We start from the raw sequence: 20,739 nt of genomic DNA on the forward strand, positions 1-20,739 counted from the left end.
AGTGAGCTGAAGGTTGATCACTAGACAAGCTCTTTTTGGATTTTTTTGTGAATGGCATTTTGCAGCTTGCCATGTATAGTGATCTAGGGAAGCCACATGCTTGAAAATATATATTTTTTTAATTAAATCACAAAAATATTTTTTCTAATAGGACCTGAGCCCATCACCACCCACGAATCATTATTATACTCTGAGGTCAATTCAGACCCCAGAGTATTACCAGTAATATGCAAGGGTCCAGGAGGGTGCAGAAACATATAAATATATATATATATATATATATATATATATATATATATATATATATATATATATGAAAAATGTTTGTTTTTGTACCGTGTTAGCCAGTGGGTAGGAAATATAAAAAACAAAAAACTTGCGAGCCTTCAGTAGATGATACCTTTTTTAATGGCTAACTCATAATGATGACAGAATATAATGTTTCGAAGCTCTCAGCTTCTTCTTCAGATATATCTAAAAACACTTTCTGCAGGCTGCATATTTATGTACAACTGGACACATAGGGATAGGATTTCAGGAGCGAGGGGGAAGAGGATTATTACTATATACATATAAATATAAACAATTCACAGTTCCCAGGCTCTTTATCTTTATGGCTGTCTTAGTTCAGTGATTTGTATAGAATGACATGAACCCATGTGATGAATTCATTCCATTCTCCAGAGTGTTAAATAGGGTCATGCACCTGTACTCATAAATCCGGCTCTGTTTCCTTGATTTAAAATTCCCTCTCAAAATCAAAATTTTCATGTCATTGGTGATATTATGATCTTCCTGGCAGAAATGTTTTGGCACGGGAAGGTCCATTCTTTGTTGTTTAATTGTATGGCGATGTGAATTAATTCTCATTCTGAGCTTCTCGCCGGTCTCTCCAACATACAGATTTTCGGTGGAACATTTGGTGCAAATTATTAAATACACTACATTAGGTGTGTTACAGGTGAACGTACCTGGGATTTTATATTCCCTGTAACCAGTTCCATCCCACCATCAACCTGACGCTCAATTACTCCTTCTCTGAAATAAACTTCCTGGACGTAGTCATCAAGATACAGGACAACAAAATTGAGACATCACTGTATCGGAAACCAATTGACCGCCCTACCTACCTAAGATGGGATAGCTTTCATCCGAAACACATAAAGAACATGAGATTTGGCAATCTCTGGTCATCAATATCAGATCTTGGAGAACTTCTTTAAGTGTTATTGTGATAGAAGATCCAAATGGACTTCTATCAAACAGCAGTATTATAAAGGAATATGGGAAAATGTTCAGATCTGTAATTGTACAGTTGTCTAAAGTTCTTGAACACAAAGATACATGATGGTCTGTATGGCATCTTGTATTGTCATTGTCTAACAGTATGTAGTGATGAATAAAATGATAGACAACTCATACTCTCTTTACCAAAACCAACCTTACTATATATTATTGATACCTACCTGATATTGCCACTATAGGAGTTGCAATGAGACTGGGATTATACTAGTATTACTGTGAAGTTGGCATCATGGGCACCACTACCAGTATTATCAGTATATTTTTGAGGGTGTGACTAAGTGGTTTAGGATATATGACAAGAGGATTTACCACGTGGTTGCTTAGATTGAGTCACCGGACCCCATGTGGTTGGGGCACAATTTTCCATACTGCTGTGTAGCTATTGTGTTGTACACTCAGTTATTGGACCTGTGAAATTCTCCCTATAATTGATCTGTTAAGTAAAGTCTATTGTTTAACCATATATACAGGTTTACTCAAATATCTCCCATGTACTGTAGATAAGAGAGGCTGGCATGTACAGTCTATGTGAGTGTCTGCCAAGATAATTCCATAAAAGCTTTGTTATCTGATCAGGTTTATCGGAAGGAGAATGGGATTGAGATTCTTGTGCAACTGTTGAGAAATGAACTAAACTTGTAGACAATTGTAAATCTGCCTGCACCTACCAACCACAAGATGGGACGCGTATTGATTCTTACCATGGGGGTGACTGAGGAGCAATGAAATGTCCATGTTGATACTATGTGTCCCAAAAGATGACTATATTGTCTTTAAATTGTCTTGCATTATTTTTTTGCTATGTTGAATATGCTGTCCTGTCTGTAATCAGTTGCTGAGAAGGACCACCCACTGGACTCATACAGAGACACATACTCATCACTGATCAGGAGTCGGACCACCCACTGGACTCCTAAAAAGAAAGTTGTTCATCACTGATCAGGACCGTCCTCTGGAATCCGACAGTGACAACTGCCACCAGTGATCAGGACCGCCCTCTGGACTCATGCAGAGATAACTACTCATCACTGATCAGGACCACCCACTGCACTCCCAAAGAGAAAGCTGCACATTACTGATCAGGACCACCCACTGGACTCCGACAGCGACAGCTGCCACCAGTGATCAGGACCACCCACTGGACTCATGCAGAGATAACTACTCATCACTGATCAGGACCACCCACTGCACTCCCAAAGAGAAAGCTGCACATTACTGATCAGGACTGCCCTCTGGACTCTGACAGTGACAGCTGCCACCAGTGATCAGGACCACCCACTGGACTCATGCAGAGACAGCTGTTAGTTACTGAGAAGTAGCATCCACTGGACTCATACAGAAATAACAGTTCACCCACTGGACTCATACATAGTTGTGAGTAATACCATTTACTGATTGGTGTTAACTACTGATCGGACCACCCACCGGACACATATAGAGATAGTTGTTTATCACTGAGCAGAAGCATCCACTGTACCGTACAGTTGTTAATTTGTCAGAAATACCACTTATTGATCACTGAGTAGGACCGCCCACTGGACTCATGCAGAGATAACTGTTAGTCTGTGTGCAGGACCATTCTATGGACTGATACAGAGATAATTGTTAGTCTCTAGGTAGGACTGCTAACTAGACTCTTAAAGTGACTTCCAGGAAAATGAATAAATTCTGGGGTCCTAAAATAACAAAAATAAAATAAAATAAATTAAAATTAACTGATCTATCTATCTATCTATCTATCTATCTATCTATCTATCTATCTGTACAACTCAGTTAACGGACCTGTGAAATTCACCCTGTAGATGCTGTCTGGATCCCATCTACTCATTACGTCCTGATGTCACACAGAAAATGCTTGGCCTATTAACAAAGCTGGAAATGGTAACACCCATTTGTCAATTTATTCATACATCTCCAGTAGAAATAACAGTTGCGCTGGGTCCACTAGAGTAGCAAGGATGGTGCCACTGGTTATTTTATTATTTTATTCCATTCCTTACTCATAGACACATTTTATGGACAACTCCTTTTTATTCTCAAGCATACTGAGAACTGACATGAGAGCGGATTTTCCACCATTTCCATTGGCTGATAAGTCTTGATACGTCTATGTGTCATGGCAGGTTCACTGCTGAGATTATTGTGATCACAAGTGATATACGACATCTTATGCACCATAGTTTGTTTTATTAATGGACTTTGATAGGTGTATTTGTTTTAGGATTAATTTATGGCCATTACAATGCCATGTATTAATCTGCTTTAAGGAAAAAAACAATTACAGAAAAATTTGGCCAAAGGTCACTATTTATCTCCGCCATGCCACACAAATAAAGGAATGGTAAATGCACCAACTGTTTTACTTTTTTGTCTGAATTTATATGCCCCAAGGTCAGTGACCTTTACTTCTTTATGATCCCTGAGCTGTGCTGAGAAGAGCCAAGACCAAGCCAGGGCACCCCTACGGCCTCAAGGAAATACACAGGTCAATGCCCTTTTATTTCTGACCATTTAACTTACTCTAGTGGGCCATGAAAAACTAAATCCCATTTCTTTCAGACTCCTGGGAAGTCGTACATGAATGTCATTTTCTCTGACAGCCTTGTTCCCATGCATGCCAAGTGCCAGAGCCATACTATCAGCTACAAGAGTGGAGTCAGATAAGGTCACCACACCACAGGATGTAACGCCGGACTATAGGGAGAAACGCTGGACTTACAACCAGAACAATCAGGCTGTTATTCATAAAACTATGATAATAGCTTCCTGCCATTTCTGTAATTGAGAACACAACATATAGATTAAGGCCAGATGGTAAGAAATGAGAAAAGAGTTTACATAATTGACTAAGAATCATAAATAAAATTCTATCTATCTATCTATCTATCTAATATCTATCTATCTATCTATCTACCTAATTATCTATCTATCTATCTATCTATCTATCTATCTATCTATCTAATATCTATCTATCTATCTATCATCTACCTATCTATCTATGTAATATCTATCTATCTATCTATCTATCTATCTAATATCTATCTATGTAATATCTATCTATCTATCTATCTATCTATCTATCTAATATATATCTATCTATCTATTTATTTATCTATCTAATATCTATCTATCTATCTATCTATCTATCTATCTATTTATCTATCTAATATCTATCTATCTATCTATCTATCTATCTATCTATCTATCTATCTACCTAATTATCTATCTATCTATCTATCTATCTATCTATCTATCTATCTATCTATCTATCTATATATCTATCATCTACCTATCTATCTATGTAATATCTATCTATGTAATATCTATCTATCTATCTATCTATCTATCTATCTATCTATCTATCTATGTAATATCTATCTATGTAATATCTATCTATTTAATATCTATCTATTTAATATCTATCTATCTATCTATCTAATATATATCTATCTATCTATTTATTTATCTATCTAATATCTATCTATCTATCTATCTATCTATCTATTAGAGATGAGCAAACAGTGAAACATTCGAAGTTCGAAATTCGATTCGAGCAGCCGCTCAATACTCGACTGTTCGATCGAATATCGAACCCCATTATAGTCTATGGGGAAAAAATACTCATTAAGGGGGAAACCACTATTCGACTCAGGAGGGTCACCAAGTCCACTATGACACCCCAGGAAATGATGCCAGCACCCTGGAATGCAACTGGGACAGCAGGGGATGCATGCCTGGGGGCATCTAACATGCCCAAGTCACTTTATTACGTCGGGATCCCTGTCAGCTTGCGATATGCGGGAGCTGACTTTTTCCCATAGGAATGCACCGGAGATGCAGCCGAGCTGAGCGCACAGCCAGCACTACTACACTGGAGATGTGAACCCTGCTTCACACTCAGCTCTGCTGCATCAGAGATGCGCTGAACCCTGCTGCACACTCAGCTCTGCTGCATCAGAGATGTGCTGAACCCTGCAGCACATTCAGCTCTGCTGCATCAGAGATGTAGCAGAGCTGAGTGTGCGCTGAACCCTGCTGCACACTCAGGACAACCCTTGGAAAACACCCCTATAGCATTATCCCTATAACTTTACAGTGGGCACAATGTGGTCAGGCAGGTAATCTTCTCGTGGCATTCATCAAACCCAGACCGATCTATGAGACTGCCAGACTGAAAAGCATGATCCATCACTCCATGAAACATGTTTCCACTGTTTCAGACTCCGAATGGCGGCGTACTTTACATCACTCATCCAATGCTTGGCAGCTGTTTAGTCAAAAGAGTATGGGTACCTTCTATACACCACAGCAGGTGACCCCACTCTGTAACTTTACATGGTCTACACTTTTTGGCTGAGTTGCTGTGGGTCTTAAACACTTCCACCTTTCATTACTTCGACTTAAGCCAGTTGCACATGACCATGTGCTAACCGGCTGCCATTAATAAATAGCACAGGCGGCACATGAGGGACTCAAATGAGTAATAAGTTAGCTGCAAATAATTTTCTGCTGGTACTTGGCTAAACTTCTTGCTTACAAATCTGCCATCCATCCTTTCTACCTGAATAATGTATTGCCTAAACTCCACCAACCCTGACTTCAGCCTATCTATTGTTGTGAACGTTCTCCACCTGCCTTGACCTCTGCCTATCTGGCTATGCATTCAGCCTGTTGCCTTGGTGCCACACATACGAGTCTACAATCCACTCATATAGGAGTTGTTGCAGTGAGGACTACTCTGAGGCTTCCTGTGGAAAAGTCTATACCAGCTTATGGGGGTTATAGGGTGGAAGAACTCTGCTCACTGATTTCGCCAAGTGTTAAATCTGTACAAACCCAGTGGACCCACATTATCTCTGTTGAATCTTTGTGACTCTATACCATCATTTGGCTTTATTTTTAGCTGCCAATGTCATAAGATTGTCATGACCTTCCTTTCACGGTTTGCATAACATTAGCCCATGTGTTACTGGTGCTGACACCCACCCTGGCATCCATCATGTCCACTCAAAATATTGCCTGTTAGATGCAATGTATTTGCTTCTGTATCTTCATTTGTATTAGTCTGGTAGATCCATACTCTTGATCCTGAGACATGACAATGAGACCAACGTCTATTTCAGCCATTATAAAATCATCAATATTAAGAATTAGAGTATGTCCAGAAGTGCTGACCCCTACAACATGCAGAACGATTGTCCTGTCAATATCCCCGATGACAATACTGTTGTAAAGATCTCTTCTTTTGTCCTTGCTAAGACTTGAAAGAGATGAACTCAGCAATTACAAGACTGGAGATTGCGGATTGCTACTTAACCTGCGATACTTTTCTCTACAGTGTCCATTTTATCATATAAATAATTACACACCAATTATGGAAATTGGCTGAGATCTGCACCCCTGTTTGATGTAAAGACCTCTATGTAATAAGCTCAGCGCCTAGGAGCGAGTGAAGAAGAATGGTTAGAGTTGCTACAGATCTTGTATCCGAGAACAAACTGTAAATTGCTTTAGAAGATCAACGGTGTCTCCTGTATTTGCTTATGGAGTGATTTGTGTTTATCTGATTCTGCGAGAACAAAGGCATAGTTTCGTATAGTCAAGTCTTTTTGTTTAAGCCGGCCCTTCTCGTGGAACTGGTTGGACTGGTGCAGGTGGTATTATTCACGGGGATTGCAGGGTTTTATGAGCTTCTTGTCTAATGATGGTCAGCTGTAAATTACTATATAAAAACATGAGCCCGGGCTGAGACATTTATTAATGAAATATGGATTATGTAATTAGTTGGTATTAAAAATAGTTCATCCTCCCATGCCCAGAGGAAGCGCTCAGGATGGTGAGACGAATATTATGTGTAGTATTATAATAATATCCTTACAGAGCAGGGGTAGGCAACCGTTTTTGTTTGGCGTGCCGATTTAAATTAAAAAAATCAAAGATGAGGTACTCGGAGTGCTGGGCAATAATTTTAAGGCTGACGACACCTACACTAAAGTCTGTAAGGGGGTCCAGCTCACACGGTATGGGGTATGGCAATGACACGGGTCAGACAGTCAATAGGTTTAAAATCTCTCCATCTCTGCCCCCAGATTCATGTCCCTCCATCTCTGCCCCCAGATTCATGTCCCCTCCATCTCTGCCCCCAGATTCATGTCTCCACATCTCTGCCCCCAGATTCATGTCCCCACATCTCTGCCCCCAGATTCATGTCCTCTCCATCTCTTCCCCCAGATTCATGTCTCCACATCTCTGCCCCCAGTGTCATGCCGTCCTCTCCTTCATCTGCCCCAAGTTTCACGTTCCACCTCAGTGTAAACATTACACTTACCTTCTCCTTCGCTCCCTCGCCGCTCTCTCCGCGCCTCTCTCTCTCTCGCTGACACAGTTGTAGACGCAATGTGATGTCATTACATCGCGTCTACAAGCCAGTAGCCGGCGGCAGCGGCAAAGCAAGGAGCTGACCTGTGTCAGCTCCTTGCTTTAGCCACGTATGTGTTCAACTCAGATCTGCGTCCTCTGGACGCAGATCTGAGTTGAAATCGGGACATACCTCCTTCCAACCGGGACCGCGGGACACCGGAATTGTCACCGGAATCGTGAATGTCCCGCAGAAATTGGGACGGTTGGGAGGTATGTTTACATTTCTCTTTCTTTCTCTATCTGGGCCCAGACTTGTTCAGAACAAGTCTGTGCATATAAGCTTGCAATCCATCCCATCCGCTATCAGTGCCCCTCACATAGTAATCGTGATTTTACAATGCCACAGCCTCCCCCTTTGCCAGTGGTGTAACTAGGAATGGTGGGGCCCCGTGGTGAACTTTTGACATGCCTCCCCCCCCAAAGACCCAAACCGACTCCCCCCGCATTCCTGCACATAGTATTATGCCACATAATTGCCCCTGCACACAGTATTATTCCCCCTAGTCACTAAGGGGCATCATATTTTGTGTAGGGGCCCCTGGCATAGTGGACCCCTGTACACAGTATTATTCCCCACAGTGGTCCCTGCACATAGTATTGTGCCCCATTGTGAACACTCATGAACGATTATTATACTCTGGGTTCTTTTCAGCAATATATGGAGCAGTTATTCTTCCCTATATGTATGAACACTCAGCCAGGTAGAGCGAATAGGCGGCTGTCAGACTACACTGGTGACAGCTGTTCTCTGTAGAAAGAAAGGATTGTACATGCTGAAATTCACCAAGACCAATCCATATTTCTCTCAACATTTGTGTCACGGGATGGTTAGAGTCTATACTATAGGCAATGTGTAATATATATTTCATGTGGAATGTATTCTCTAACCTGTTATATACATCAATGTGTAGTTGGCTGATTAGGGTCTAGTGTGTTAGCACATTGTATGCAAATACCTCTAACTAGTGAGGACCAGTGAGGACAATGGGTGGAGATAATCTGATCAGTGTCTCCAAGAAGATGTTGGACGGTGCATTGTCCACAGGAGACAGGGAGTCTGCTCTCCTTGGTATAGGTGAGGGGGGAAGGATCTGTGACTCAGCCCTTCCCACCCACAGATAGAGGAAGTAACAGTCTTAGTATATAGTTGTAGCTAGCAGTTAGTATGTGTTAGCCGGCCTGTGCACAGCTCTGCAGAGAGCCAGGATATAGTTACAGGACCAAGGAACCAAAGTTATCATTGGATTGTGACTTCTGTGGACTTATTGTTATTACGGTTGATGTGACCGCTGCCGGCTACTAACTTTGTGGATTACAATAAATTGCTGTTGTCTCCCGACCTCTTGCGTCCGTGTTGATTCAAAAGACCATCCGGAGGAAGACGTATACCTTTGCTCCGTGACAACTGGTTGGCAGTGGTGGGATCAACAGCGGACAACGAGATGGACTACAGCAGCTCAGCGATTAATGGAGCCACAACCTCAGAATACAGGAACTGGACTATGGCAAGTCTACAAGTAAGGGCCCGGGAACTAAACCTGAGTTACCAGGGAAGAACGAAAGATCAACTGATCGAGGCACTGGAGGAGATGACCCTGCAAAGCGACCATGAGGAGGGCTGCCCCCAGGAGACTGGAGAGATACAGGAGTGGCAGGTACAGACCCAAAAGAGCAGATGGGTTGTTTTGTATGAGGAGGAATTGGCAGTGCTGGGGCTAGAAGCAACTGCAGAGCAAAGGAGTAGAGCGTTACAGAGGGCTCAGGAAACGGAGAAGGAGGAACAGAGAATGGCGCATGAAAAGGAAAGAATGGCGCATGAAATGCGAATGGCTGAGATAACTATGAGGAATTATAATCAAACGTCGACCCCCAGCCCAACAGTGAGAGAACCACCATATGTCTCCCATAAACACTTCAAGACCTTTGAGGAAGCGGCTGGGGATGTTGATGGATATTTTCAGGACTTCGAACACCAGTGCCGCCTGATGGAAGTCCCAGAGAAGGATTGGGTCCGGTATCTGGTGGGGCACCTACGAGATGGGGCTGCGGAAGCTCTCAGAGCCATGGACCCTAGTGATCAGCGGGACTATGAGGCCATTAAAAGAGCGGTGCAGAAGTATTATGCAGTCACTCCAGAGACCTACCGAGTTCAGTTCCGCTCTTTGTCTTACAATGGGGGAAGCTCCTTCCACATGTTCGCCCACAAGTTGAAGCAAGCATGCAAGCGCTGGCTAGAAGGAGAGGAGGCTGTCACAGTCGATAAGATCCTCCAAGTCATACTTAAGGAACAGTTCTTTTCCCAGTGCCCCGCTGAGATCCGTGAGTGGGTGCTGGAACGGAACCCAGCCACAGTTGAGCAAGCTGCTTCTCTTGCAGATGAGGGCCTGACCATCAAGCCGCAGTGGAAGAGGTTGTTTGCAGAGGAGCGGAAAACTACCACAGTCCGCCAGACACCCTTCAGCCAGCCAACCACCTTTCGTGCCCGGCCTCAGGATTACAATTCCCCCTCTACCCCTGTCCCAGCCCATCGGCCTCCAGCTATGAACAACCCTGTCCCTAGACAACGACCTACTGGAAGAATGCTAGAGCGCAGATGTTTTGGGTGCGGGCGGCCTGGACATTTGCAAGCTAGTTGCCCTGTTAACATGGGGGCACGGGCCACCGTGGCATCCCGGCCTATTCACTACCTGGGAACCACTCCTAGGACAGAAAGTTTGGCCCCATTTCCAGATGACTCCATGAATAACACATCTGTTCCACCTCCAGGGGTCTATGGGATTCAGCCTTCCGCCACACATCCCGCAAACCTTCAGAGGAAGCACTTGCAGGAGGTCCTACTGGATGGCCGAACAGTTGTTGGATTCCGGGACTCGGGAGCTTTCCTAACGGTAGCAGACCCCCGAGTGGTGCGACCCGAGGCCCTAGAGGAGGGCCCTGGCATTTCTATCAAGTTGGCAGGGGGTACTCGGAGACGTATTCCTAAAGCTAACGTGGAACTCGACTATGGTTATGGACCAAAACGATGCACAATTGGTGTGATGAGCGGGCTGCCGGCCGATGTTCTGTTAGGCAACGATGTTGGAAATCTACAGTGCCACTTTGTGGGAGCAGTGACCCGTAGCCAAGCTCAGGGAGAAGCCAACATGGATCCACCGGATTTTCTGCCAGATGCCAGCCCTTCAACCCTACAACTTTACCATTCAGTACCGCCGAGGGAACCAACACCAGAACGCGGATGGGTTATCCCGGCAGGAGGACATATGAGCTATAGAGACTGATGTGCATTCCCCAATTTACCTGTGTAGGCCAATTGTGTCATGCACATGTTTTGAGAGGGGGAGGGGTTGTCACGGGATGGTTAGAGTCTATACTATAGGCAATGTGTAATATATATTTCATGTGGAATGTATTCTCTAACCTGTTATATACATCAATGTGTAGTTGGCTGATTAGGGTCTAGTGTGTTAGCACATTGTATGCAAATACCTCTAACTAGTGAGGACCAGTGAGGACAATGGGTGGAGATAATCTGATCAGTGTCTCCAAGAAGATGTTGGACGGTGCATTGTCCACAGGAGACAGGGAGTCTGCTCTCCTTGGTATAGGTGAGGGGGGAAGGATCTGTGACTCAGCCCTTCCCACCCACAGATAGAGGAAGTAACAGTCTTAGTATATAGTTGTAGCTAGCAGTTAGTATGTGTTAGCCGGCCTGTGCACAGCTCTGCAGAGAGCCAGGATATAGTTACAGGACCAAGGAACCAAAGTTATCATTGGATTGTGACTTCTGTGGACTTATTGTTATTACGGTTGATGTGACCGCTGCCGGCTACTAACTTTGTGGATTACAATAAATTGCTGTTGTCTCCCGACCTCTTGCGTCCGTGTTGATTCAAAAGACCATCCGGAGGAAGACGTATACCTTTGCTCCGTGACAATTTGCCATCGGGGAGATTGGGTATACCCAGTACACATTAGATGGGCGACTCTACATTTACTAAAGTTTAGTTATTTAGTTTGGTATTTCTATTGCATGCACATATCATGCATACATTATGGATGAAAGATCAAATGATTTTATTAACGCAATGAAGATTAGGAAGATTATGAGTGAGATGACATTTACAAGCCAGAAGAAGATCAAACAAGTTCTGTTCCCACAGAATCTGACAATGTAATGTGTTGTCACCTCCGGTGCCCTCTCCAGGTTTATGAGTCCCAGTTTATGAGTAATGTTAAATAAAGCCGGGATATCTCCCGTATATCTATAAATACTTAGTGGAGCGATGTACAAAGGCGGCTACCTGATATCTAATGCACTACTGTATGGAACAAGACAGACTGCTAGGATTATTATAGGTAAGTAAGATAGTATTTTAGTAAGCTATAGATAGATAGATAGATAGATAGATAGATAGATAGATAGATAGATAGAGATATAGTAGATATATTACAATATCCGCAGTAATGGGACAATCAGGAAGCCATGCTATGGCTGAGAGCCGCAAGGTACATTGTACAAGGCTTTAGATCAGGGGTCAGCAACCTTCGGCTCTCCAGCTGTTGTGAAACGACAACTCCCAACATGCTCCATTCACTTCCATGGGAGTTCTAAAAGTGGCAGAGCAGATATGCATGCTGGGAGTTGTAGTTTTACAACAGCTGAAGTGCCTAAGGTTGTCTATCCCTGATTGATATGTTATTAAAGTGAGTATGTCAGGTCTAAAATGCCTCCCAAACCAACAATAGTGCTTTGTATTTGTATTCTAGGGAAAGGGGTGATTTAAAACTTTTAATATTTATTTTTTGGTTTTTTTTAACTATCTTATTAGCACCCCTAGGCGGCTTAAACCTGCAATCATTGCATTGTAATTCCCATAGACTGCAATACAAGTGTATTGCAGTCTATGGGAGATTCAGTACATTACTATGACAGGCCTGGGAGGCTCTTCATTAGGCTCTGAGCTGTCACAGGGACAAGTTGGCTCCTGTGGTCTCGCCGTGCAGAAGCTGACCTGCAACTAAAAAGGTACCTACAGGCCAGGGGGATAATTTTAATAGCTTTGTGGGGGGAAGGCCTGGTAATTATGGCGACCACTCTGCAGCAGAGCGGCCGCCATCATTATTACAGACCCAGCATCTGCTGTAATAGCACTGCAGATGCCGGGAATGGTTCACCCTGCCAGGACAAGCCCCGGTCTTGCAGCATCACCCCAATCCTGCCGCTGCAGGAAAATAGTGGCGACAGGGATGGAGCGATGCTGTGACTCCTCTCTTCTGCGCCACTTTCCCCTCCAAAACACACATTCGGACTATAAGACGCACCCCCATTTTCCTTCTAAGGGTGCATTCAGACTACGTATCGCCGGGCGTGTATGAGAGCCGTACACGCCGGCATTACGGCAGACTGCCGAACACTTCCCATTCACTTCAATGGGAGCGCTCGTAACAGCGGCGTTTACGAGCGCTCCCATTGAAGTGAATGGGAAGTGTTCGGCAGTCTGCCGTAATGCCGGCGTGTACGGCTCTCATACACGCCCGGCGTTACGTAGTCTGAATGCACCCTAAATTTGGAAAATAAGTATATAAATACTGTATGTTTCTGCTCTTATTATAGGCTCCTACACTATTATAGGTTCATTTAGACTAACTATTAGAATGTGTCTGTTCTGAAATAAAGCGAGACCTTTTACCACAGGCTGGATTTATACAATCTGTGACACAGATGCTACATGGCATAATGTAAGTTTCTTTGCTAGATGCATCCGCACCATTTTATTTATGTTGGAGTATTGGAACCCGATGCATGTGTTGGAGATAGGCATTGGGATCATTCCCAGCTGAATGTAAAACTAAAACCTTATGTGAACAAAGCCTAAATGCTTCTAAATAACTGCATCATCATGATAATTCCTCAAAATGTGAATATTGTCAGACAGAGCTAACCAGGGAAAACAATTCTCTGGACCCATCCTCCCCTCTAACTATACAGAACAAATGTGTGATTCATTGTACAGCAATTACAGACTTCTATACACGGGAAGTGATCAAATCCTGCAATCCAGCTTTCTGGCATCAAAAGGTCACAAAATAGGGTTTTTCAACTTTTTCAGCTTATTTGCACAAAAAACTTTGCTGGATGGAGAGGAACCAAAAAAGAAGGATATCTTGCGCTTCCTTTTGGAAATATTAAATTGGGTCACATTTGGAAACTTGTCCTCAAAAAAGTCCCATACGTTTCCTAGGACTATTGTCCTCTCAAATTAGATGAAATAGGAGCTGATTGGTATCCAGACAATGGTTCGCCACCTTGGGATTAAACAGCTGTCCTGGTGGAAAGAGCTGTTGGAAGATACTGGAAGTACAGCGGGATCCAATGGATTGAAGCCCAATCTTGAAACGCGTAATCAATAAACGGTGTTACTTTCAGTCACTTGAGTGTTGAAGACATTGTGAGCGTCATCGGGGGTCTTTTTTCTTGGGCTTCAATCCATTGGATCTGCTGTACTTCCAAAAAAACTTTGCAGCATTTTGCATTTTTCTGCTGCTCATTCCACTGTAAGCAGGTGAGAATGTGGGGTGGTGAGTCGGCCATAGGGGTCTATAGCAGAATTTCCAATTTGGCTTTTCAAAAAGTCATAAAAATTGCTCCAGTCCCACTCTAGTAAAGGGGCAGTATAGAAAGTGGAGTAACAAGGGAGTTGAAGAACATGTGTGACTGTCTATGGACCATAGAGGTCTGAAAGACCGAGGACAGCCTGGTGACTCAAATAACCATTAGATGTTTGGTCAATTTTACAAAAATCCTCAGGTTCTGCCAATACTTACCATATTTTAATGGACACAATAATTTTCACTCTTTATTCATGACTTACCCCTACATTGTTGTATACTTCCAATAACCAGTGATGTGTTACTTTGCCTGCAATAAAGGATCATAACTAGCCAAGTTTGTCCGTAGATAAGATAAGATGCCAAGGGTAAATTCCTCAAATTCCTCTTGCCATGAAAGATTGTTGAATAAGAAAATCAATAAAAAATGAACCAAATATATAAAGCACTATAGGGGTGCTATGTCTTCATCTCGACATCGTCTTTGTGGATGTATGGAATCTTAAAGGTTCTCTGGGAAAGAACATAGAAATAAGTTTTCCTTAATGGAAGAAGAAAAATGGTGTCTCTGCACCACCCATTGGAACATATCTCCTGATAACCAGCTTTCAAGAAACCTTGAGACATGACTTGGGAAATAAGGGCTCGTTCACATCTGTGCCCGGGAGTCCGTTCTGCAGGTTTCCGTTTCCGGCACACAACTGGGCAGGAGATGGAAACCTGCCGGCATCTTTTCAAACCCATTCATTTGAATGGGATTGAAAAGTGTCCGGCCATAAGCGGCGTGAGCGTATTATGCTCTGTACTCTTTGTCTGGTTTAAAAAAAAATGGTTTCGCCGCAGAGAGCATAAAACACTCACCGGCGCTCACGGCCGGACTCGGCATGCAGAAGACGGAAACCTGAGAACGGAGTGCCGAACGCTGCTGTGAACCCAGCGTAAGTCAAACCGCAAATGTCTTCAACAAGTGAAAGAATACTATTGCACTAAAAGGGGCAAAAACCCTTGCTGTGTCTTTTCCTTTTTCTCTTCTTGCTTATATCCCAAGTCATGTCACAAGTCTTCTTGAAAGCTATCACTGCCTTTTGGGTGTTCCCTTACAATATAAGTGAGAGTCACACTTTTTCTTTTTCCATGAAGGAAAACCAGTTTGTATATTCTTCCCTAAAGTGCTAGGAGTTATAGTAGGATCTTGGTTCTCACTTTTCCATAACCCATCATTACTGCACATGTTAACGTTGTTCATTTAAGGCTTAGGCTTCTGTGTAAAGAGGGCTATTAGTGGTACAGTAACAGAAAAAGTCACGTTTAAGACGGCATGTCCATTAATTCACGGTTATTGACAAAGTTACTGATGCAAAGGTAATTGAGGCTGCTGATTCCAAGACAATCTTTCTCTCTTCCCAGCTGAAGCAAATTACTGTAAATCCGTGTAAATCCCCAACAACTGAATGAACCTGTTTTTCTTCGGTTGGTTCCCATAGCACTCAGCCCTGAGAGGTAGAAATCATTGATCCGCTCAAGATTATAGTTAAAACTTTGTAGCAAATAATATTGGAACATTACCAGGAGAAAATCATTAATATTCTGCAGCAATATTTCATGTATATGTCATAGGAAGGTTAAGGCAACATGGAGTGTTACATATTTGCAAGTACATATGGCTTTTGTTAATGTATATAGCTGCTTTATGTACACAATGTATGTTACATATACATGTATATATAGTTACATAGTTACATAGTAGATGAGGTTGGATAAAGACATTAGTCCATCAAGTCCAACCTATATCCCTACAATCCCCTACAGTGTTGGGGTATATCTATGTATTCATAATATATATACACAATATACTGTACATACATATAATATACATACATGTATATACATGTATTCATAATATACAGAATATATACATATATAATATACATGTATATGCAGCATAAGTATATGAACTCTGCATCGCCTCTCTGTGGTGATAAGAAGAACTGCAATTGATTAAGGAAAGAATCAAGTACCTGTGAGCTAGAGACAAGCGAGTAGTATTCGATCAAGTAGGTATACTATCGATCGAATAGGTACAGATCGATCGAATACTACGATATTCGAAATACTCGGACTTGGTCGAATACCACACGGTAAACGCAGTAAAAATTCACACTATAAATATACACTGTATACGTTTTTTTTCAACGCCTATGTTGTCCTAGTTCCTGTCCCACCTCCCCTGCATAGTTTTAGTGTAAAAAAAAGTGCCAGGGAAGGTGGAATAAAATTTTTATGCGCAGTATTTGACCAAGTACAAGTATTTCGAATACCCACTCGATTGAATACTACTCGCTCATCTTTACTGTGAGCCACCACTTTGAGATTATGACATAAAGCTTGATAAGTCCATAAATTTATATCTTTGTCAATTCAATTGTGATCTTGAATCTGTGTCAGAATCCATGTGGCAAAAAAAGCCTCCCCATAGAGTCCTATGGGTTTCGCTAGCTTTTTTTTTCTGCTAGTGAAAAAAAAAAAGAAAGCTTTGTTCAGGCATATTCCACCTGCAAAAACCAACGCAGTCAATGGGAGGCGGAAAATCCACGTGGTATTAGCAAAAACCGCGTGGAAAAACTGCTATTGACTTTTTCAAGGTCCATACACTGTGCTGGAGGAAAAAAACATTTCCTAATTCCTGAAGAGGATTTTTTCCTCGCCAAAAAACTCTGTGTGAATGGACCCTACCACATTCCTTTCAGATCAGTGTAAAAGAGAAAAAAACTATTTTTCAGAACAGAAATCAGATTTATACAAAATTTGTGACCTTGACTGAGCAATATGCAACCAGATTTTATGGGCAATACTAGCTTCTGCCCGCGACAACGTCTGTGGGTTATTGGTGTTGATGATCTGCCTATATTCAAATTGCTGTGGTCAATGGTTTGCCTGCTCTGGCATTTTGGCAGCTCGCAAGCTGTCCTGCTGCTGACCTTGTTCCTCACACCGTGGCCATGATTGTTCTGGTATCTTAGCAGCTCGCTGGGACGCCATATAATGAGGGTGTTGTTGGCGTTGATGATCCGCATGCTCCGGCAGTTTGGCAGCTCTCAAGCTGGCCTGCCACTGAACTGTTTCTTGCACTGTGCCTGTGATTGTTCCGGCATCTCAGCATCTCACTGGAACATCATATAATGAGCATGTTGTTGGTGTTGATGATCCGCCTGCTGCAGTGCTTGCCGTGATTGTTCCGGTATCTCAGCAACTCGCTGGGAGGCTATATAATGAGTGTGTTGTTGGCGCCGATGATCCCTGTCAGCTCCACTTGAGGAGAACTCTGTGGTTTCTGGCTCCACATGCCAGAGTATTAGATACATGTGTCTGTACACAGTTCCACATGCCAAGGGATTAGATACGCACGTCTGCACACAGTTCCACATGCCAGAGGATTAAATACACAAGTCAGCACACAGTATCACATGCCAGAGGATTAGATACACAAGTCAGCACACAGTATCACATGCCAGAGGATTAGATACACAGGTCAGCACACAGTATCACACACCAGAGGATTAGATATATGCGTCTTCACACAATTTCACATGCCAGAGGGTTAGATACACACCAAGGCACACAATACTACACACCGGAGGATTAGATACACGGCTCTGCACAGAGGACCACATATTAGAGTTTTACTCCAGGTTTCCTTAGCAACCCAGTAATTTTTCTTCACTGCTTTATATTATATCAGCTTTAAAGGGGCAAGGTGCTGTGGATGCCACTGTTATACAAGGTCACATACACACAGCTTTACTCCAGGTCTCTATAACAACCGATGCAGGTTTTTCACTGATATCCAAATGAGATACACATGATCACATGATGCTTATGGACACACACACAAACGCTATACAAAATACACCAGTGCAAAACTGGACAATTCTTATGGGGCCACTACACAAACAAAAAATGAAATATACCCATGCGAAGAGGGGTCCTTCTGCTAGTATTCTATAAAAACAGCAAAGTTGCTGCTTAACAATATGTTACAAATCTGTCATATTCACAAATGTGGCAGAATTTTGAGCCCCACGAGAAAGTTTAAGGTTGACGCTGCACGTTGCAGAAACGCAGATATTTTTTTTAATGTAGATTGTGAGTAGAGATGAGCGAGTACTTTTCGGATCAGCCGATCCGAACAGCACGCTCCATAGAAATGAATGGATGCACCTGGTAATTCCGCTTTGACGTCGGCCGACCGCTTAACCCCCCGCGTGCCGCCTACATCCATTCATTTCTATGCGAGGGTGCTGTTCGGATCGGCTGATCCGAACAGTACTCGCTCATCTCTAATTGTGAACCTCATATAGGGATCACAATGTAAATTTTTTTCCCTATCTGTATGTCTTTTGTAGAATGGGAGGAAACCCACACAAACACGGGGAGAACATACAAACTTCTTGCAGATGTTGTTCCTGGTGGGATCCCAAGACTTCAGTGCTGCAAGGCTGCAGTGCTAACCACGAAGCCACCGTTTTGCCCCCAGATATTTTTTTTGCTGATTTTTCTGCGTTTTTTTGAGCTAAAGCCAGGAGTGGGTTGAGCAGAAGGTAGAAGGATAAGAGCTTCCTATATATTTCCAATTCTTTTTGCAGCCATTATTGGCTTTGGCTCAAAAAACTGCAGCAAAAGCTACAACAAAATAAAGCTGCATTTACGCATTGTGGGGCCTTAGCCTAACAAACTATTTTTTAAAAAGTTTTCCTAACTTTTTGCAGTTTTAACCTAAGTGTAAGCATAATGAGAATGACCTCTGTCCTGAAAGACAATATATTTACCAACAGGCACCGCGCACAATATCCCTGTGTCCCACATAATAAGCTTCAGTGAAGGACAGAGGACAAGCCTTTAATGCAGTTTTTGGTTGCCACGGTTTGTTTTGACAGTTTAGCGGAGTAAGAAGAACAGAGAGAAATTTGTCCGCGTTTGGTTTTGTCATCAAAGGGTTGTTATGACATCTGTAAGATTTCAGATAATTAAGATGCAAGAGAAACAAAGGAGCCATAGACAATAGGTAGAAGAAGAATGTGCAAGAACAAAAGCGAAATTGCAAGGACCCAGCCGAGCAAAGAATAATAAAACATTTACTGCTGAGCATAAAACACATAAACATAATGTCGCCAATTACAATAAATAATCTCATCCATTCCCAATGTAGAAACGCGTCCAAAATGTCTACAGAAAGGCTTCTTCTTCTTCTGAACCAAATTCATACTGAATTACTACATACGTCAAATACTTGATAGCTTCTCTAAGGGATTCAGACTCCCACAATGCAATTGTTTTTCTCAAACTGTATGACAGGACAGACAGGTGGTCAATTTAAGCTTGGCAGTTGGCCGCCTTCATTGATATGTGTTACTGGGATGGGGGAAGAGAAGACAGGATAAGTCTTTAATTGCTTTTGGTGATGTATTAGTCTATGGAAATGAAGTGGAATTGGGTTGACACTTGTGAGTGAGGGGATTGGATTGTTGAACACCTATTAGTAATATCAGTATGGTCGTCTTAAAGGATAGATGTCAGCATAAAAATCTACAGCCAGCGTAATATAGAGCAAGAGGAGCTGTGCAGAGGTATATATAGCTTTATTGTAAAAGATTAAGAATAGCTTGTCATTTGACATATAGCGTATACAAATCAGGGTATACTAGCCAAGTGGGCGGTAACAATACGTAACATACAGCAAGCAGAGGACCTGCCTCCAGAAAAATGATAGTGTTACCACCTACTTGGCTAAACTACATCAACATTAAAAGGACTTATATCTTTGCAATGGCTGAACTGATTTAGATAAATAAAATACCAATGGTGAAGGCCTATCCAAGGACGTATGTCACTGGATGTTTTGGACCTGGTGATGTCCTTTTTGGGCATCTTGACCACTGAGGTTTGTGAATGAGCCTCTGTGGTCATGTGGAGTGCCCTGATGACTTGTGCAATCCCCTGGGGCAATGATGTCATTCTGGATCCCAAAATAGTCAAGACTAGGATGCTTAGGGACCACCGGACACCGCTAGGAAGCCCAGGAGAGGTGAGTATTACTGTTTGTTATGTTTATTCACCTCCCTCGGGCATCTACTTACTTTAAATACTCCAAAGTATAATAATAATAATAATAATAATAATAATAATAATAATAATAGATCTGGTTCAGATCAAGTTTGGCCTGAAACGAATCCTACAGCGTAACTTGGGAATATTCATGGGACAAATCTTGCAGGGCTGACCCAACACTGGTGAACCAGACTGCTTCTGCAGGAAGAGATCAGTAGCATCTATGTAGCTATTTATTATACTCATTTATATAGCGCATACATATTCCATAGCGCAGTATGAAGATTTTTACTTAATTAA

Source organism: Leptodactylus fuscus, chromosome 1 (assembly GCF_031893055.1).
Source record: "Leptodactylus fuscus isolate aLepFus1 chromosome 1, aLepFus1.hap2, whole genome shotgun sequence".
Lineage (NCBI taxonomy): Eukaryota > Metazoa > Chordata > Amphibia > Anura > Leptodactylidae > Leptodactylus > Leptodactylus fuscus.